The sequence below is a fragment of the Pongo pygmaeus genome, chromosome 4 (genome assembly GCF_028885625.2).
Source record: "Pongo pygmaeus isolate AG05252 chromosome 4, NHGRI_mPonPyg2-v2.0_pri, whole genome shotgun sequence".
Taxonomy (NCBI): domain Eukaryota; kingdom Metazoa; phylum Chordata; class Mammalia; order Primates; family Hominidae; genus Pongo; species Pongo pygmaeus.
Genome location: NC_072377.2, coordinates 2,786,926 through 2,805,997, shown reverse-complemented (window position 1 = coordinate 2,805,997; position 19,072 = coordinate 2,786,926). Strand labels below are relative to the sequence as shown.

General features: G+C 37.6%; 1 pseudogene; it reads left to right on the top strand.

Annotated features, from left to right (window-relative positions):
• Window positions 1-17,216: 17,216 nt before the first annotated feature.
• Window positions 17,217-18,475, top strand: LOC129037155 (3-hydroxyisobutyryl-CoA hydrolase, mitochondrial-like; annotated as a pseudogene).
• Window positions 18,476-19,072: the final 597 nt, after the last annotated feature.

Genomic DNA, 19,072 nt, shown 5'->3' with positions numbered 1-19,072 from the left:
GACCTCAACTAAAAGAAAATGACATCTCATTGGCAAGCAATACATTAAGCCATTGAACATTATATAAGATTAGTTTAAGGGGTAAAAGTTATGAATTTGACTCCAAAACTAAACATGAAATCAGTTAAAATCACCAAATTAAATAAAAACATAATCAACTGTTCTGAGAATGGTTCTTGAATTTGACAAGAATATGACCCAAATCATATTTTATTCCACTACTGTCAAGGTAAAAAAAAAAAAAAAAGATTTGGTGAAGCTCAGTTTTCACGTCACAGCTAGAGTGTGGTCTTTGAGGAAATCATGGAAAATTCAAAAAACATGTCTAGATGCGACCCTTCCAGTCGAACAACAGCAGGTTTTTGCGGGAGGTATTTGTTGGAGCTATAGGAGAGTGTCTTTGTCTGTTTGTGCTATTCTAACAAAATACCATAGACTGGGTGGTTTATAAATAACAAAAATGTATTTCCCACAGTTCTGGACCCTGGAAATCCAAGGTCAAGGCACCTGCAGCTTCCCTGTGGCTTCCTGGTCCACAGAGGGCGCCCTCTCTTTGTGCCCTCACATGGTTGGAAGAGATGAGGGAGCTCCTTGGGGTCCCTTGGATAAGGCAGTGAACCCTGAATCCCATCCAGAAGGGCTCCACCCCCCTGACCTAATCACCTCCCAAAAGCCCCACCTCCTCATACTGTCATCTTGGGAGTGAGGGTTTCTACATGTGGATTTTGGGGGTCCACAGACATTCAGCCTGTAGCAGGGAAGAATATTCACTAAATGCAGGAAAAACTCAGTGCAAGCTCCCAACTGCTGGGGCCCTGGGCTGCCTTCAACACAATGGATTCCACAGGACACGGGTAAATATCACTATTGATTTCCTCTTCTTCATCAGGTCTTGTTCAATTTTATGTACAACTAAATCCAGGCTGGGCGTGGTGGCTCATGCCTGTAATCCCAGAACTTTGGGAGGCCAAGGAGGGTGGATCACAAGGTCAGGAGTTCGAGACCAGCCTGGCCAATATGGTGAAACCCCATCTCTACTAAAAATACAAAAAATTAGCCGGGCATGGTAGTGGAAGCCTGTACCAGCTACTCGGGAGACTGAAGAAGGAGAATTGCTTGAACCCAGGAAGCAGAGGTTGCAGTGAGCTGAGATCGTGCCACTGCACTCCAGCCTGGGCAACAGAGCGAGAGTCCGTCTCAAAAACAAAAAACAAAAAACAAAAAACTAAATCGAAAGAACATTTTAGAAAACTTAAAAGAAGATATCTTGGTACATTTCTCACAAAGCACTTTTCATCTGAAAAAGTGAACTGTTGCCTCAAAACAAATCATTCAAGCTGATAAATCTGACTTTAAAATTAAATTTGTGAGATGTTCAGTGGCTCACTCCTACAATCCTAGCACTTTGGGAGGCCAAGGTGGAAGGATCACTTGAGGCCAGATGTTTGAGACCAGCCTCGGCAACATAATGAGACCCTGTCTCTACCAAAAAATAAAAATAATCAGCCAGGCATGGTGGCTCAGGCCTGTAGTCCCAGTTACTCAAGAAGCTTGAGCCCAGGCTTTGAGGCTGCAATGAGCTGTGATTGCACCACTGCACTCCAGCCGGGGTGACAAATGAGAACACATTTAAAAAAAAAAATTGAATTTGCTGTTTCCTGAAATAAACTTGCATTGTTCTGGTGTTTGTTATTGTTGTTGTAGTGATGTTCCATTAGCTGCCTTAACTAAAAGGATAACTCCTAATTAACATTATGTAAAAGAAAAAACATTATGTGGCCCTAGTATGCACATTATGTGCATAATACTTCTAATGAAGCCAGTGAAGCCACAAACCATCTATCTTCCACTCGGGCCTCCACCCAGCAGGCAAGCCCCCAATCCGGCCCACCAAGCCCACTCTGCAGTCAGCCCAGCCCTCCCAGACTCTCAGAGGAGCAGAACCAGGGAGGGCTGACCATGACGGAACAAGCTGGGCACAGGGAGACAAAGGCAACCAAGACTTTCCAACAAGTCTCCGTGGGCCGCATGTGTGTGAAGCCTCATAGTAGAATTTGGTTTTTGTGGAGCTCTCTTTCCCAGTTGCCACAAACTTCCATTGGATTGTCTTACATGTAGTCTTAATAACTTTCAAAATAATAAATATTTATGTGTTTGTGTTATAATGAATTCCAAAAACTGTAACTCAAAATGTATTTTGGAAAATGAAAATGTTGTTAAGAAAATTCTGCAGCAAAACAACAACAAAACCAGTTTGGTGTGCCTTCAAATAAATGTGCCAGAGCAGAGATTCTCCTCCCCCAGTATGTACAGAATACCATTTGATCATTAATAAAATAACCACACTGCCCCGGAGATGGAGCTGAAAAAGCCTGTTTCCTCCCCCGAGGTGGGACTCCCAGGGAATCCTGCTCTTAGGATTAACCGTGATTACATCCTGGGGGAAATTACACATCTGTCTAAGTTTGTTTCTCATTTCTTCAAAAGTATTTGTACAAAAACAAGGCACAAATTAAGCACCCAGAATGATTTCCCAGGGCCTTTGAAAAGCCATTCATCCTGCTGCCTGCATTCCCGGAGCCATGAGGCCTTGAGCTGTGGGTCTCGACGCTTTCCCTCCATCTGCCAAGGTCCATTCTTCCGCAGGCCCAAAATCTCAACATGTTTTAGAAAGTTAATTATTAAATGCTGTCAATTGTTGTTGAGTTGTATAATAGCAAAGGTAGAGGCACAAGTACATTATGCCATCTTTCCCCCATCTACCGCACATTTAACTACCTTTGATCTTATCTAATAGTAGATATATAACTGGAATAATCACCATTTAAATATATGAGGTTGTTTGACATAGGTACTACACACAGGGAAAATCAATAATGATTATACAATCACCAGATACAATGTAAACAGCATACCGCGAAGTCTTTACAGGAGAGATAACATCACAGAATTCCCAACAAGAGTCAATAGCCATTAGTTTTAAAAGTGGCCACTTGAACTTGTGTGTGTAGGTGTGTGCACTACAGCCAGGTTGCCCATGGGTGTAGGATCTTCAAATAAACGAGGTTCAAAGAAATAAAGAGGAGGTTTAAGAAACACACCTTAGTGGTGGTCAAGATGCCCTGAACTTTTGAAAACATAAGTATCTTCAGGAATGTTTGTTTTCAAATCAGTCCTAGTCCTTTGCATTTTGCCAGACTTAAGCTAACGAGGCCACTTACAATGACAAGGGTCTAAAACACTTTTCATAACACAGAGAATTCAACCTTGCAGCTATAATGCCTAAGAGGATCCCTTGAAGCTGTTTTGGTCCTCGCAGCAAATGTGCCTACTGTCAGCCCAGTGGAGAGGAGGGGAATCATTGAAACAAGTCTATTTTGTACCATTTTCTCCAAGGCCATGGAATCTTGACATTCTCATAAATGAATTTTCACCACTGAGTCATTTGGGAAGGAAAATATTTTTCACTCAGTAAAAAATCTGCAAGAATTTCTGAAACCCAGAGACCTATCTTGACAACTGAAAGTTGATCAATGTCAGGGTTCTTGGCCAATATTGAAAAGTTAAGAAATGGTTTCAGTGAAACGTAAGCAGTTATCAACTTTTGAGATTGTTCTCAGGCTGAACAGGAGCCTTGATGATGAATCTTTCTGAGTCCTCGAAGCCAAGCCTGGAAACGCATGTACGGATTCTGTTGACGTATGGGTCCCTCTCTGCTGTCCAGACGCAGTTCCAGGAGGACCAGCTTCCCAGCCATCAATCAAGGGGGCAGTGGATGCATTTTCCATCTGCTGAGAGCCATCTAGAGAGGTACTGTGAAAAACACCAGCATTATCCCGCTATTTACATCCACTAGTGCCAAAAGCCTGGCACGACTAAATCCTAAATACATACGATGAGGCGAAGAGAAATATCCAGTGAAAACCAGAGTGCTGCCATTCTTGTCCTCTTATAAAATTAAAAGCACTTTGAAGGAATACAGCTGTCACTTTATAACCCTTATCCTCTTCCCCTCCAACGTAGCTGTCAAATTTACTGTTTGAGCTTCTCTTTGTAATCACACGATTATGCACTCCATCACCCTCTCCGCCCTCATCATTCCATCTAATGGTTTTAAAGGGAAAGGAAATTACTTGTCCTCGCAGCCAGCACTTGACACTTTTATGGGTCATTTGTAATGAAGCTATTCTTCGGCTTTAATGGAGACCTTGATTCCGACCAGTGTGAATAATTGTCAAAAGGTGATTAATTAAATATTCACCACTCCCCCATAAAATTGATCAACATATTACATTACAGCACTCCAAAAGTTATTTTATTTCTTCATTCTACTTCAAATTCTATGCATTTAAACAAGCTTTAAGCTGGAGCCATATAATTTACTGCATATTAATTATACATGTCCACTGAATAAAGTTCAAAAAAATGTTTTACACCTTTTTTTAACTCCATATGAACATGCTACCATTACTTATAACATTGAGAAGTCCCATCTTGAATGTGAAATGTCTCACAATTGTTTCCTGAATGTATATAGTACAGATTTCTCAGATAATAGGTATTAAGTTCTACAAGCATGTAGCTTTATCTGAAAAGTAATATATTAAATTCCACTGATATATAATTTTCTTTTTTTTGAGATGGAGTTTTTCTCTGTTCTCCAGGTTGGAGTGCAGTGGCATGATCTTGGCTTAATGCAACCTCTGCCTCCAGGGTTCAAGCGATTTTCGTGCCTCAGCCTCCTGAGTAGCTGGGATTACAGGTGCCCACCATGTTTGGCTAATTTTTCTATTTTTATAGAGACAGGGTTTCGCCATATTGGTCAGCTGGTCTCTAACTCCTGACCTCAAGTGATCCACCCACCTCAGCCTCCCAAAGTGCTGGGATTATAGGTGTGAGCCACTGTGCCCGGCTGATACATAAATTTTTGACTCTTAAAAGACTAGTGAGCATTGCTCATCCATCTCTTCAAACTCTCAAAGCCCAGCAATCGGGGTGCGGAGGAAGGACAGGGAAGGAAAATTGCCAGATTGAAAACTCGCTAAACTAAAAATAAAGCCTTAGCTTCCATCAAGACCATGAATCTCTGGCTTTGGCTAACTCTGGTCTTTGACAGCCTGAGTAAACAAATGCAAAATCTTCTCAGAAAATCAGTCCTTCCTGCTTCCATTTCCCCACTGCATTAGGTGTTCTTGTGGCTGAGTAGATGGCAAACAGGGAAGATTATACAGAGCAAAACTCCTAATTTCAAACATTAAACTCAATTAAGAGATGCCCGAGTCTCAGTAATCAAACAAAATTTTACCAACAAGGAATAAATATGACATAAGAAATTATGTTTAAAATTTATGAAAATAAATTGAAGGAAAATTACAAAAGATCAAAACAGAACCTGATTCTCTATAGACAGCGTTTCTGCACTTGTATCAGGAGTTATCAATGAAATGGAGTGATATCAGTGTGTTTCAGATAACGTAGAATAGTGCCAACGTGTCAAACGGTGATAGAAAAACCAGCATTTCACAGAAATGTGCAGAGTGAGCCCCATGCGTACAGAGGGACCAAGCCGTTCTAAACCGCATGGAGCAGCTAAAGGTTTAGCCTACACCTTGGACTCCTGCTGCTGGCAGATGCGCCCACAACTAAACCCAGCGCAGTATGGGACCTCTGATCAAAGTCTGCGTGAATCCACCCACGGACATTCTAGAAGTCCTTGGGGGCGACTCTTTCAATGCAGATTACTGATTTCATTGAAGAAGTCAATCAACTGTTTCCCCCCCGACAGGCTGTTAAAATGTCATTGAGTGAACACAGCAGATAAAAAAAAATGATGAGCAAAAAAATAATATTTCAACTTGAACAAACTTGCTATTTGTAGACTTGATCACATGAATCTGCTGCAGTCAACATGATTTCAGCAGCAGCTACAGGAATGAATCCCACAGAGGGACTGAGTTTAATCATCCAATCCCAGACTGTATTGATTTTGGGACTACTTGCAATGACTATATAAATAAGCCATTTCTTTGCAACTGTATCTGCAGCCGGTCATGAACCCAAAACCTTCACAACCTGGTCCAAAGTGAATTATGCCCTGCAGAAATAAATTAATAAAACTAACACAGCCGGCCTTCTCCACCAACTTATTTTCACGTTTCAAGAGCTTAAAAATATAAAATCAATAATCATTTAGTCATAAGGGTAAATGAAGCGACATAACATCAAAGTATCCCCTTTAGCCATTCAAGTCATCCTAGGTAATTTATCTCATCAAAAGGCAGAGGTAATAATCCTTTCCACTCTGAGACAAGCTGCCACACAGCTGCTGTATTATCCTAGAGTAAACAAGTTGGGAGAAAATATTAAAAATCAATATCTGTTTCCTTCTATCAGACCAGCTGGCATCCATCATAAATCCACCCCCGTAAAGAGTTCTTGGAGTTGGGCACCCAGAGTGAAAAACACGATCAAATTAACAACGGAAAACTAAGATCTGCTCAATGGGGAAAGACAGCTGGATTTCTTTAAAAATGCACTATTTTACAATTGCAAAAATTTTCTGAAATTATAATTTTGGGGGAAAAAATCTATCATAGCCATAAGGTACAAAAAAAGGCAATTACCAGTGCTGTAAAATAAAAATACAAACAGCAGCTTTCGATAGTCGCTGCAAGTCATTCCAGGTATTTGATTTATTTAATTGGTCATTTGTTCATTCATTCACTTATTTATGTAGCCTGATGATTTCCTGCCATGAAATTCAGGCTCCAACCCCTCCAACTGGAGAATCTGTCACATTGTCACATATCATATTCCCTCCCCACATCCCCGTCCCAGGATGCCTAAGAAATGGCTGGACTCTCCCTCATGTGATCACAACTGCTCACATAGAAATGGCTGTGATGCAAAATCATGGAGGAGTCTGTTCCTGGGGGAGGGAAGAGAGCGTGCCTGATCTTAGATGTGGCTTCCATGGTGACAGATTCAGACTCTGGACACCCCGGACACATGAGCAGAAACCAGAAGCTACATCCACCCAGTGCTGAAGGAGAAGGCTGCTGGGACTTCACGTCTCCTGCTGCAAGAACAAACTGTTGGACAAACCCATCCATAAAGCAGAGAGCCGGCTGGGCGCAGAGGCTCACACCTGTAATCCCAGCAGTTTGGGAGGCCTAGGCAGGCAGATCATTTGAGGTCAGGAGTTCGAGACCAGCCTGGCCAACATGGTGAAACCCTGTCTCTATTAAGATAAAAAATTAGCCGGGCGTGATGGCGCATGCCTGTAATCCCAGCTACTCACGAGCCGGGACAGTAGAATCACTTGAACCCAGGAGGCAGAGGTTGCAGTGAGCCAAGATCACACCATTGCATTCGAGCCTGGGTGACACAGCGATACTCCAAAAAAAAAAAAAAAAAAAAAAAAAAGCCTTGGATTCTGAGGATCTGCTTGCCTTAACACCTAGTCTAAATTTTATTATTTCTGGAAAATACGATGTGATTGTTGTTCTTACTGAAGCTTTTAGATTTACCTTTTGTAAAAGTTATCAGAATGTCTGTACACACAGGCACACACATTCACAAACACACCTCAACACACACAGTGTATTAGGTACTTGAAAAACACAAAATCCTATAGCTACAATTACTTCTCAGGAATGGTTGACTCAAGTCTTTGGAATTTAGTTACATGTCATCATCATTCTGATAAACCACTTCTGTCTTGTATCCTCCTTACAGTTATCTGTACTTTAAGCTCAATACAAGGTCTTCCTCCAAATTTCCCAAATGCAATAGCCTTATGCGTAAGATCTTTTCACAAAGAGGCTTCTTCTATTCCTGAGTAATTAATGCCTTGAAGAAGCCCAAAAATAAATCTCTCATAGGGTAAATCCTACTTGTGTCAGTTTATCTCATATTTTATTTTTAATAATAGTGTCATTCTATTCTATCTCCATCAGTGGAGTGCCCCTGGCCCCAGGCATTCTCATCTTTAAATGTGCAGCCCCAAATCCAACATCTTGTTCAGGTACTGCCTGACAAGCCCTCCTGCCCTCCTAGTCCAGGAATAGACACCAGGTATTCATGAATAAGGGCTAAGAACACATCAGATTACAATAGAATCTTCACCATGGCTGACTTACCGGGAATTTCTATTTAACCAAAAACCCTAAATCATTTCCACACATATATCTGTTTAGAGATTCCTCTCCTGTCTGTCATTTTGAAGTTTTTATTTTGGGTTTTGTTTTAACCTAGGTAGCTGCTCTTCATTGTTCCATAGCAAATGTGATCTCATGAGTGCTCCCCCAGCTAGCTCAATGAAAGTTCCATATGGATCTTGATTCTCAGGTAGCGGCACATCTGCTGCTATCCACAGATCAATTGTCATGCCGGAGAGTGGAGGAAGACACATTCAGAATACACAGAGCCATGGGGCCTGAGTGGCACAGAGCTTTCTGCTTCCCTAGAAACAGAAACCCCAAGAGAGCAGAGCCTCCTGCACCTGCTGGCTGTGCACCTGCCACACTCCCACACACCTGCAGCTTCGTGGGCAAGTGCTCAGAGATAGTCTGAGCAATGTAAGACTCCATTGCTTTTCATGATGTCAGAAAATAGCAGAGAGGTTCTTTTATATTCCAGGGTCAACCCTAATTAGAAACCAATTACAAATCACTCCAAGAAGCGAAAACAATGTGCTCTTGTTAGAAATAATCAGAGGGTGATGTTTCAGGTCACTTAGCGTCTTCCACAAAGCATCAGCACCCTTAATTCTCATTTGAAAATTTTCCTTCAAATTAGACACTTTTTAATACTAAATGCTGGTAGTAGAATAATATTTGCAAAATTGTCCTCTTCTTTGTAGATAACTTTTTATCGGAGAAATGACTAAGTGAGCTCTTGTTATCTGCTTAGTTCAGAACACAAAGTATAAACCTAAAAACCTTCAGATTATGATGTATTGGAGTATCAATCCTCAGAAATATCACTTTTGCAGGCACGTAATACTACATTGAAGGGTAAAATAGATTACAAATGGGACTGTCTCGGATGAAGGTACCTGAGTCCAGTAAACACCATCCTAAATCCTGACCCACAGCTTGTCGCCAAGACAGCTACGAAGGCAGGACACACATCGCAGTTCCATATCCAAGTGTCATGATGTGGGCTGAGGCCATCCATCATGTGAGCCTCCCACAACACTCTCCCAAGCAGATGTGCTGAATCTTTCTTTTAGGAAACATTTAATTATTGACACACTTCTCAATGGGTATTGAGAAGGTGAACTCTTTAAATTTCTATGGTTGCTAAGAAACTGATATTTAATGTTTCAAAATTTTCATCTATATCAGATATATTTTTTTTCCATTGCAGACAGAACTCGGAGATCTGCTAAAAGGTACAAAATAGGACTTTTCTAAAGAGAAATAATGCAGTGTCATATGTCTGATTTATTAAGGAATGTTTAGCACAGCAAATAAAGCATAGTTACTCTGGCTAATGAAGATTATTTACTTGCATTTACTAATTGAATATTCAACGAGGAAAATATTTATGTACTGGGTAACATTTTTCTATTTATGCTAAAGGTAATATTGAATGTCATGTAATAAACATCTAAATTTTTATTTGTTGAGATGTTTACTGAATTAAAACTTTATTTTCGTATAAAATTTGATTTAGAAAAAAACATTTTCAGCTTAATAATTCTGGAGAGTGGAGACTGCTAAATGTACCAAATTGCTTAGTTCCAGTGACTCACACAATCTATTTGACTGAGAAGCAGGTATACAAAAGAAGACCCGCCTTTCCTATGGGAAACATGTCCACAAAGGGTGGCACCCGTGTCTGTTGTTCACGCTCCTGTCTAAGATGAAGTTAATTCGTGGCCACCGTGAGCCAGATTCTCGTTCCTGGGAACGTTGATTTGGATGGGGAAATACCAGTCTATTCTCAGTGTATGGGTGGAACTGTAACATGTGAATTGGCTGCTTAGAAGATGTCATGGATTAAAAAGTAGAGAAAGCCAGCCATCTTGCAATAGAAGAGAAACAAAACCAAGGGGCAGAAGAAAGAGTTGGAAAACCACGCTGAAAGCTTTTCAGCTCCTAGTTCCAGGCCCTTCCTGAGCTTTGACTACATTTCTGCCCTTGAGTTCTACAAGACTCTGTCGTTGCAAGAATTCCTTTCCTGCTTAGGTTAGACTAAGTGGTTTCCTAAACCAGATTTGAAAACTTAGATGAAATGGACAAATTACAAGATTAATATTTATTTCTAAAACAGAAGACAGAAGAAAAAACACTTATAAATAAATCTACACACTTTTAAAAATTGACTCAGTAATCAAATACCAGTGTCTTCATCATCATCATCACCATCACCACAAGATTCAGATGGCATTAGTAGAGTTCATAAGCAATGTCTCATAATCCCACTTTTCCACTTAACTGCCAATCATAGAGAAATTCATGCACATATATTCTGGCACACAAACATTGATTTGGGCGTTATTTATGATAGCATTATATCTTCTACCTCTAGGCCATCTGGCATATATTTTACAAAATACTATGCAGCTATTATTATATACAAATACATGCAGGTTTTGTTATTTGTTTGGTTTAGATCACTGATGCATACTATACCCAATTTTCTATGTTGTGCTTCTCTTATTCAATACATAGTAGAAATCTACCCAGGAACCAAATAGAGCTTCTAGAGGTAAAAAAGTCAATATCTGAAATGAGAACTCACTAGATGGATTTAGCAGTTTAAATACTACAGAAAAGTGTCATTTGGAGGGCAGAGAAAAGGGGAGATGATAGCAAAGCAAAGATGAAAAAGAAAAGAAATGACTGCACTAAAATAAAATATATAAAATTATCACATTAATTATTTTGTGTAAATTATATGTATATGAGTAACTAGAAATGTTTGAGTCAGAAGATTTGAAAAGTGAAGAAGTTTGGAAGGGTAAATAATTTTAAAATTAAATAAATATTCCTTTCGCCCAAAGATTCCGGACCTGGAACTCTATCTCATAGAAACAAATTAAGTAAAAACATATGTACAATGATATTTGTTGCAGGACTATTGCAAATGGCAAGAAACTGGAAATAATGTAGTGCCCTTAATTAGAAAAATGGATGAATAAATTATGATATTCTATTTTCATGAAATAGAATACAATGCAATCATCAAAAATAAATAGAGCTATACACTGCAGAAGACAAATCAGAGAACTTAAAGATATAAAAATGCATCATATCCAAAAAAAAAAAAAAAAGCACAGAGAGGGAGGAAAAACACTAGAGCCTCAGGCACCAATGGGAAAACATTAAACAATCGAATAGAAGTACATCTGGAGTCCCTGAAACAGAAAAGAGGTCAGAAATACACTTGAATAAATAATGGTTAATATTTTTCCAAATTGATGAAAACTATGAATGCACAGGTAGAACAAACTCACTAAAATCCAGTCAAATAAGTACAAAGAAAACCCTGCAAGCCACTAGGGATTAGAGGGTGAGAAAATATGAACAGGGGAGACAAAGATAATAATAATTACAGATTTCCTAAGAGAAACAATGAAAGCCAAAAGACAATGAAAACAATCTATAAAGTGCGCAAAGAAAAAAAAAAAAGTCAACCTATATTTCTATGTCCAGGGAAATATTTGTCAAACATAAGGCAAACATTTTTTTTTGAGTAAAGAAATCCAATTATCACCACTAGATACGAACTACAATGTTAATAGGAAGAAAAAATACCCACAACTTCATGCTGATATTAAGCAAAACCAGTTCAGAACTTGGATCTATAAAAAGAAATAAAAGAGCCTCCAAAATGGTAAATGCTCCAATAAGTATTAAGGTTATTTTTTCCACTTTTGAAATTTTTAGAAATAACTGATCATTTAAAGCAAAAAGTAATACTATATTATGAGGTTTATATGTATAAATAAGATATATGACAATGGGAAATGGAATCACACTCTTATAAAGGTCTTGCATTATATACATAGAGATATAACATTTAAAGGTGTATTTCACTGAGTTAAATTGCATGTTGTAAACACTAGACACCACTAAAATTATATATAATTATAAAGAGGTACAACTAGTAAGATGATAATTCTGATAAATTGGAATAATTTTATAATCTCAATATAGAAAAAGGCAAAAAAAATAAAGACAAAGTAGTAAAAAACAGATGGGACAAATAGCAACAGGTTGATTTAAATCAAATCATAATAATAGTTACACTACATATAAATGATGTAAAAACATTAATTAAATGGAAGAGATTATTAGATGATAAAAAAGCAATACTCCAATATATCCTATCTGTAAGAAATAAGCTTTAAATGTAAAGACAGAACCAGGTTAAAATAAAATGACAGAAAGGGGTATAAAATGCAAAAACTAATCATAAGAAAGCTGAAGTGACTATCTCAGTATCAGACTAAGTAGGCTTTAGGACAAGAAGTATTATAATATATAGAAAGATGTACAGAATATATTTTATTATAACAAAAAAAGTCAATTTAACAAGAAGATATACCCATCCTAAGTTTGTATGTACTTAATAAATAATACGTGTGTTACAATCATGAGGCACACAATTTCTAGAATGAAAAAAGAAATAGATACTTTCATGAGTAGGGTTGGTAATATTAGTACTCCTCTCTTAGCAACTAATATAACAAGTGGATAGAAAATCAGCAAGTACATAGAAGACCTAAACAACACCATTGACCAACTCAAATACATTGACCTTTATAGAATCTCCACCATAAAATGTCAGAATTCATAACTTCTCAAGTGAACCTGGAGCCTTCTCCAATATAAACCAAATAATAGGGCATTACAGAAGTTTCAGTAAGTTTAAGAGAACTGAAATCATACAGAATATATTCTCTGACATGACGGCATTAATTTAGAAATAAATCATAAGAAGATATTTTTGAAATTCCTAAGTATTTGGAAATTAAGCAAAATATGTTTTATTTTGTTTTTTTGAGACAGGGTCTTGCTCTGTCCCCAGGCAAGTGGCACAACCGTGGCTTACTGAAACCTCACCCTCCTGGGTTCAAGGGATCCTCCTGCCTCAGCTTCCTGAGTAGCTGGGACTACATGTACATGCCATTGCACCTGGCTAATTTTTGTATGTTTTGTAGAGACAAGATGTTGCCATGTTGCCCAGGCTGGTCTCGAACTCCTGGGCTCAAGCAATCTGCCCACCTTGGTCTCCCAAAGCGCTGGGATTATAGGAATGAACCACTGTGTCTAGCATAAAATATGTTGAAATAACCCAATGAATTGAAGATGAGAGCAATATTTTAAACTGAATAAAATGAAAACTAAAAATGCAACATGTAAAACTTTGCAGGCTTCAGCTAAAGCAGTTCTTAGAACAAAATGTATAGCATTACATGCTTTTTTTGAAAAATGGGAAAAGTCTAAATTCGGTAGTCTAAACCTCTACCTTAAGATACTGATAAAAATGAATATCAAAGCAAACGCAAAATAAGAGGAGAAAATAATAAAGATCAGATCTGACATTAATCAAATAAAAATGGAAAAACAATAAAATCAAAAGGTCATTCTTTGAAAGGATCAATAAAATTTATATACTTTCAGTTGACTGAACAAGAAAAAGAGAAGAACAGATATAAATTGCCAGTATCAAGAGTCAACTAATACATACCACTACAGATCCTAGAGTCATAAAAAGGTTATAAGGAAGGATTATAAAGAGATCGACTTACACAAATATATTCAACTACTTAGATAAACTGGAGAAATTTTTTAAAGATACCACACATAAGAAAAAAATAGAAAATCTGAATAGCTCTGTATCTATCTAAAAAAAAAAAAATTTAAAACCTTCCTACAAAGAAAGCTCCAGGCTCATATGACTTCAGTAGTAAATTCTATCAATCATTTAAGGAATAAATAATAATACACATTTTCTTTTTAGAGAATAGAGAAGTTTCCTTATTTATTTTATGAGGCCAAACTACCTTGATACCAGATTACCAAAACCAGACAAAAATATCTCAAGAAACATGCAGAACAATACCTATCATTGATACAAATTCTTTTATAAAATATTAACAAATTAGACCTAGCAATAAAAATAAAATATATTGTGACCGAATGGAGTTCATCCCAAAAATTCAGGATTAATTAACATTAAAAAATTCATTAACATGATTGTTAACAAAATAAAGAAGAAAAACTACACAATTACCTGAATTTACAGAAGAAAAAAAAGAAAAGCATTCAGCAAAAATCAAGCTCTCAACAAAATAAGGGGATAAAGAGACATCCTCAATCCATAAAGAACATATACAGTCAGTCCACAATTAACAACATATTTAATTATGAAAAACAATACTTTCCTCCCTATAATCAGGAGCAAGGCAACGTTTGCTCCCACCACTTCTACTAAGCATTGTCCTGGGGCTTCTACCCAGTGCAATACGGCAAGAAACAGAAGCAAAAGTCATACACATTGCAAAGAAAGAAATAAAATTGCCTTTATTTGTAAATAACATAATATCTGGATGTAGGAAATTCTAAAAAATCTACGAAATCTGCTAGAATTAACTGACTAATTTAGCAAGATCATATAACAAAAGGTCAATATATAATAGTTCATTATATTTCTCTATGCTAGCAATGAGCAACTGGAAAATGAATTTTTTAAATGTCCATTATCAATAGCATCGAAACCTTAACTATGTAGGAATAAATATGTGCCATATTATATGCTAAACTACAGAATATTTCTGGGAGAAATTAAATAAATCTAAATAAATGGCAAGAAATATAATGTTCATTGATGGGAAGACTCAATATTGTGATATCAATTTTCCCCCAATTAATCAATAGAGTCATTGAAATCAAAATCCCAACAGACATTTTAGTAGAAAATGACCAGATTATTGTAAAACTTCTATGAAAATGCAGAGAATCTGGAAGAGCCAACACAGCTAGGGCAAAGCTGAAGAACTTACACCAGCTGACTTCCACGTCTGCCTCAGTAACAAAGTCAATGTGGTATCCACTTTGAAAGACACATGCAGATCAATGGAATAAAGTTAATAGCCTACAAATCGATGTGCTCTTAAAGGTTCAGTTGATTTTCCAGTCAAGTTAATGGGGAAAAGATAATCTTTTTAACAAATAGTACTAGGACAACTGGATATCAGCTAAAGTACAAAAACAACAAAAGCAAAACAAACAAAACAGCACCTGTCAAACACATGCAAAAAAACTTGAAACGGATCATAGGCCTAAATCTAAAATTATAAACTACAAAACTCCTGGAAGAAATAAGGAGAAAATCTTTGTGACATAGAGGCTAGCACAAATTTCCTGCATATGATGCAAAAAGCTAAACCCCATATTTAAAAAAAAAAACTGATAATTTGAACTTAAACAAAATAGAAAGCTTCTGTTCTTAGACATTTTTTTAAAAGATGAAAAGGTAAGCCATATATTGGGGGAAATATTCATAATACATGTTTCAGACCAAGGTTCTGTACCCAAAATATATAAAGAACTTTCACAACTTAATAATAAGAATATATTGAAAAACCAGATTTTTTCAAAATGTTGGCAAGTATTTCAACATGTCATTTATAAACAAAAGATATATAAATGATCAGTAAGCACATGAGAAAAATGTTTGCCATGTTATCAGAGAAAAGCAAATTAAAATCTCAAGAAGATATAAGCACAAAACCACTAGATCAGCTAAAGTTAAAAAGCTGAAAAATAGCAACTAGCAAGTGTTGGTATGAATGTTACACCTCACTGGTGGAAATGTCAAGTGAGACAGCCCTTTGGCAAGCAGTTTGGAAGGTTCTTACAAAGTCGAACATTCACTTAGCATGTGGCATGGTGCTTGTGCGCCTAGGTATTTGCCTAAGATAAATGAAAACATAATCCAACAAAAGCTTGCACATGAATGTTCATAGCAATTTTACTCAACAGCCCCACTAAATCACCACATTGAAAATTATGCCTTAATAATGATGCTTGAAAAAAATTGCATTTTTGAATATAATTAGAGAGAGGTTGGAAAGTAAATGAGAAAACATGATCAATGAAAAACAATGGCATTTATGAGGAAAAAATAAAATGGCAAATATAATATCTAGAAATAAATTATTTGGCAGAAAAGAAAAGTGAAGCAGATCAGTACTTGTAATAAATATGAGTTCTGTTCATGTAGCAAAAGAGAGAATCTTACAAATTGGGTTAAAAAAATCCAATTCTGCACCAACAGAAGAGACGCACCAAGGCACAACTTTCATATGGAAGTTGAAAAGAATTGAATGGGAAGTGGATGCCAATCAAATGCTAATAAAAAGCTAGCAACTGGAGGTATTGATAGAAAATAAATTAGAAGTCAGGGTGAAAATAACAAAGTGGATTAAAATTGGTTATTTATATAATAAAGGGAATAAAGCATTAAGAAGACATGTCAGTTATAAACTTTTTTGCACATAACAGCTTAAAACACACAGTGTACCTAAAGTAGAAAATTCTCAGTCATTGTAAGAGACAGTAACTTAAAATTCAGAAACTAACAGATTAAATAGAAAGAAAGTAGAAAAGTTGAATACCTATACATAATAAGCTAGGTCTAATTTGCCTTTCAGTATTGAACTTGGACAATGAGAGGATTTGTTTTAAGTGTTCAACAGGGGCAGTGACCGGCTTCCAAGCGCACTCGCCTGGCTGTTGACCGGACTCTCTCACCACGTGAGCCTGTGGCACAAAGTGACCTCGTGACCTCCAGGTCACTGGTCTCAGGGAAACCTTGACAGCTGGTTTTCCCCAGATCAGTGATCGGAGGATAATGAGAGAAAGGAGACTCAAAATGGAAAGTCAGAATCTTTTAATACTTAATGTTGGAAGTGACATTCCGTCATTTCTGACATGTTCTGTTCATTAGCAATTAGTCAGTGAAGTCCGCTCTCACAGCTGACATGAATATATGTATATATATGCCTTACATGTCTACAGGTGCACATACCTGTGGATGCAGGCCTTACACATATATAGGTGCACACATATGTTTACATAGGATTTACATGTTTATAGATACACATGTGTGTATATACAGGCATACTTCAGAGATGAGGGCTGGGTTCCAGACCACCTTAATAAGTCGAGTCACAGAAATTTTTGGTTTTCCCAATGCATATAAAAAGCTGTATTTGGAGATGCTGGAACCGTCCGTGTGCCTCTTGCTCTGCTGCTTTAGCTCCGGAGTGTTTGGCAACGGGGCAGCAGGAGGTATGGAGGAGGCTCACGTCGAGGTTTAATGCATTCAAAAGGATTAATACCATACTGCATCATTTGAGAATGTCCTAGCACACAGGTGCAGCAGAAGACGTGCTATTGGGAAAAAAAAAAAGGGGGGGGAGAGTGCAGGAGTCATAACACTAAACAGACCAAAGTTCCTAAATGCACTGACTCTTAATATGATTTGGCAGATTTATCCACAGTTAGAGAAGTGGGAACAAGATCCTGAAACTCTCCTGATCATTATAAAGAGAGTCAGAGGAAAGACTTTCTGTGCTGGGAGTGATATTAGAGTGATCACAGAAGCTGAAAAGGCAAAACAGAAGATAGCGCCAGTTTTCTTCAGAGAGGAATATATGCTGAACAATGCTTTTGGTTCTTGCCAGAAACCTTATGTTGCACTTATTCATGGAATTACAGTGGGTGGGGGAGTTGGTCTGTCAGTTCACGGACAGCTTCAAGTGGCTACACAAAAGTGTCTTTTTGCCATGCCAGAAATAGCAGTAGGACTGTTCCCTGATGTGGATGGAGGTTATTTCTTGCCACGACTTCAAGGGAAACTTGGTTACTTCCTTGCATTAACAGAATTCAGACTAAAATGAAAAGATGTGTACAGAGCAGGAATTGCTACACACTTTGTAGATTCTGAAAAGTTGGGCATGTTAGAGGAAGATTTGTTAGCCTTGAAATCTCCTTCAAAAGAAAATATTGCAGCTGTCTTAGAAAATTACCATATGGAGTCTAAGATTGATGAAGAGAAGTCTTTTATACTTGAGGAACACATGGGCAAAATAAACAGTTGCTTTTCAGCCAATACTGTGGGACAAATTATTGAAAACTTACAGCAAGATGGTTCATCTTTTGCCCTAAAGCAATTGAAGGTAATTAATAACATGTCTCCAACATCTCTAAAGATCACACTAAGGTAACTCCTGGAAGGGTCTTGAAAGACCTTGCAAGAAGTACTAACTATGGAGTATCAGCTAAGTCAAGCTTGTATGGGGAATCATGACTTTTATGAAGGCGTCAGAGCTGTTTTAATTAATAAAGACCGGAGTCCAAAATGGAAACTAGCTGATCTAAAAGAAGTTACTGATGAAGATTTGAATAATCACTTTAAGTCTTTGGGAAGCAATGGTTTGAAATTTTGAGGTGACAGGCTTTCCGGGTATATTCTGTAGCATGGGTTGGCAATCTGCAGCACACAGGCCAAATCCAGCCTGCTGCCTATTTTTATATGCACTACAAGCTAAGAATGGTTTCTGCATTTTTAAATGGTTGGGAAAAGAAATCAAAGACTAATATTTCATGATGTAAAAATTATATGAAATATCAGAGTTCACAAATAAAGCTTTATTGGAAATAGTTATAAAAAAGTTATATTTATCCTGGCCAGGTGTGGTGGCTCATGCCTGTAATCCCAGCACTTTGGGGGGCCAAGGAGGGTGGATCACGAGGTCAGGAGATTGAGACCCTACTGGCTAACACAGTGAAACCTCATATCAACTAAAAATACAAAAAAAATTAGCCAGGTGTGGTGGTGGGTGTCTGTAATCCCAACTACTGAGGAGGCTGAGGCAGGAGAATGACCTGAACCCAGGAAGCGGAGCTTGAAGTGAGCTGAGATTGTGCCACTGCACTCCAGCCTGGGAGACAGAGCTAGACTCCATCTCAAAAAAAAAAAATTTATATTTATCCTTTACTGTAGTCTATTAAGTGTGCAATAACATTATGTCTAAAAAGCGGTG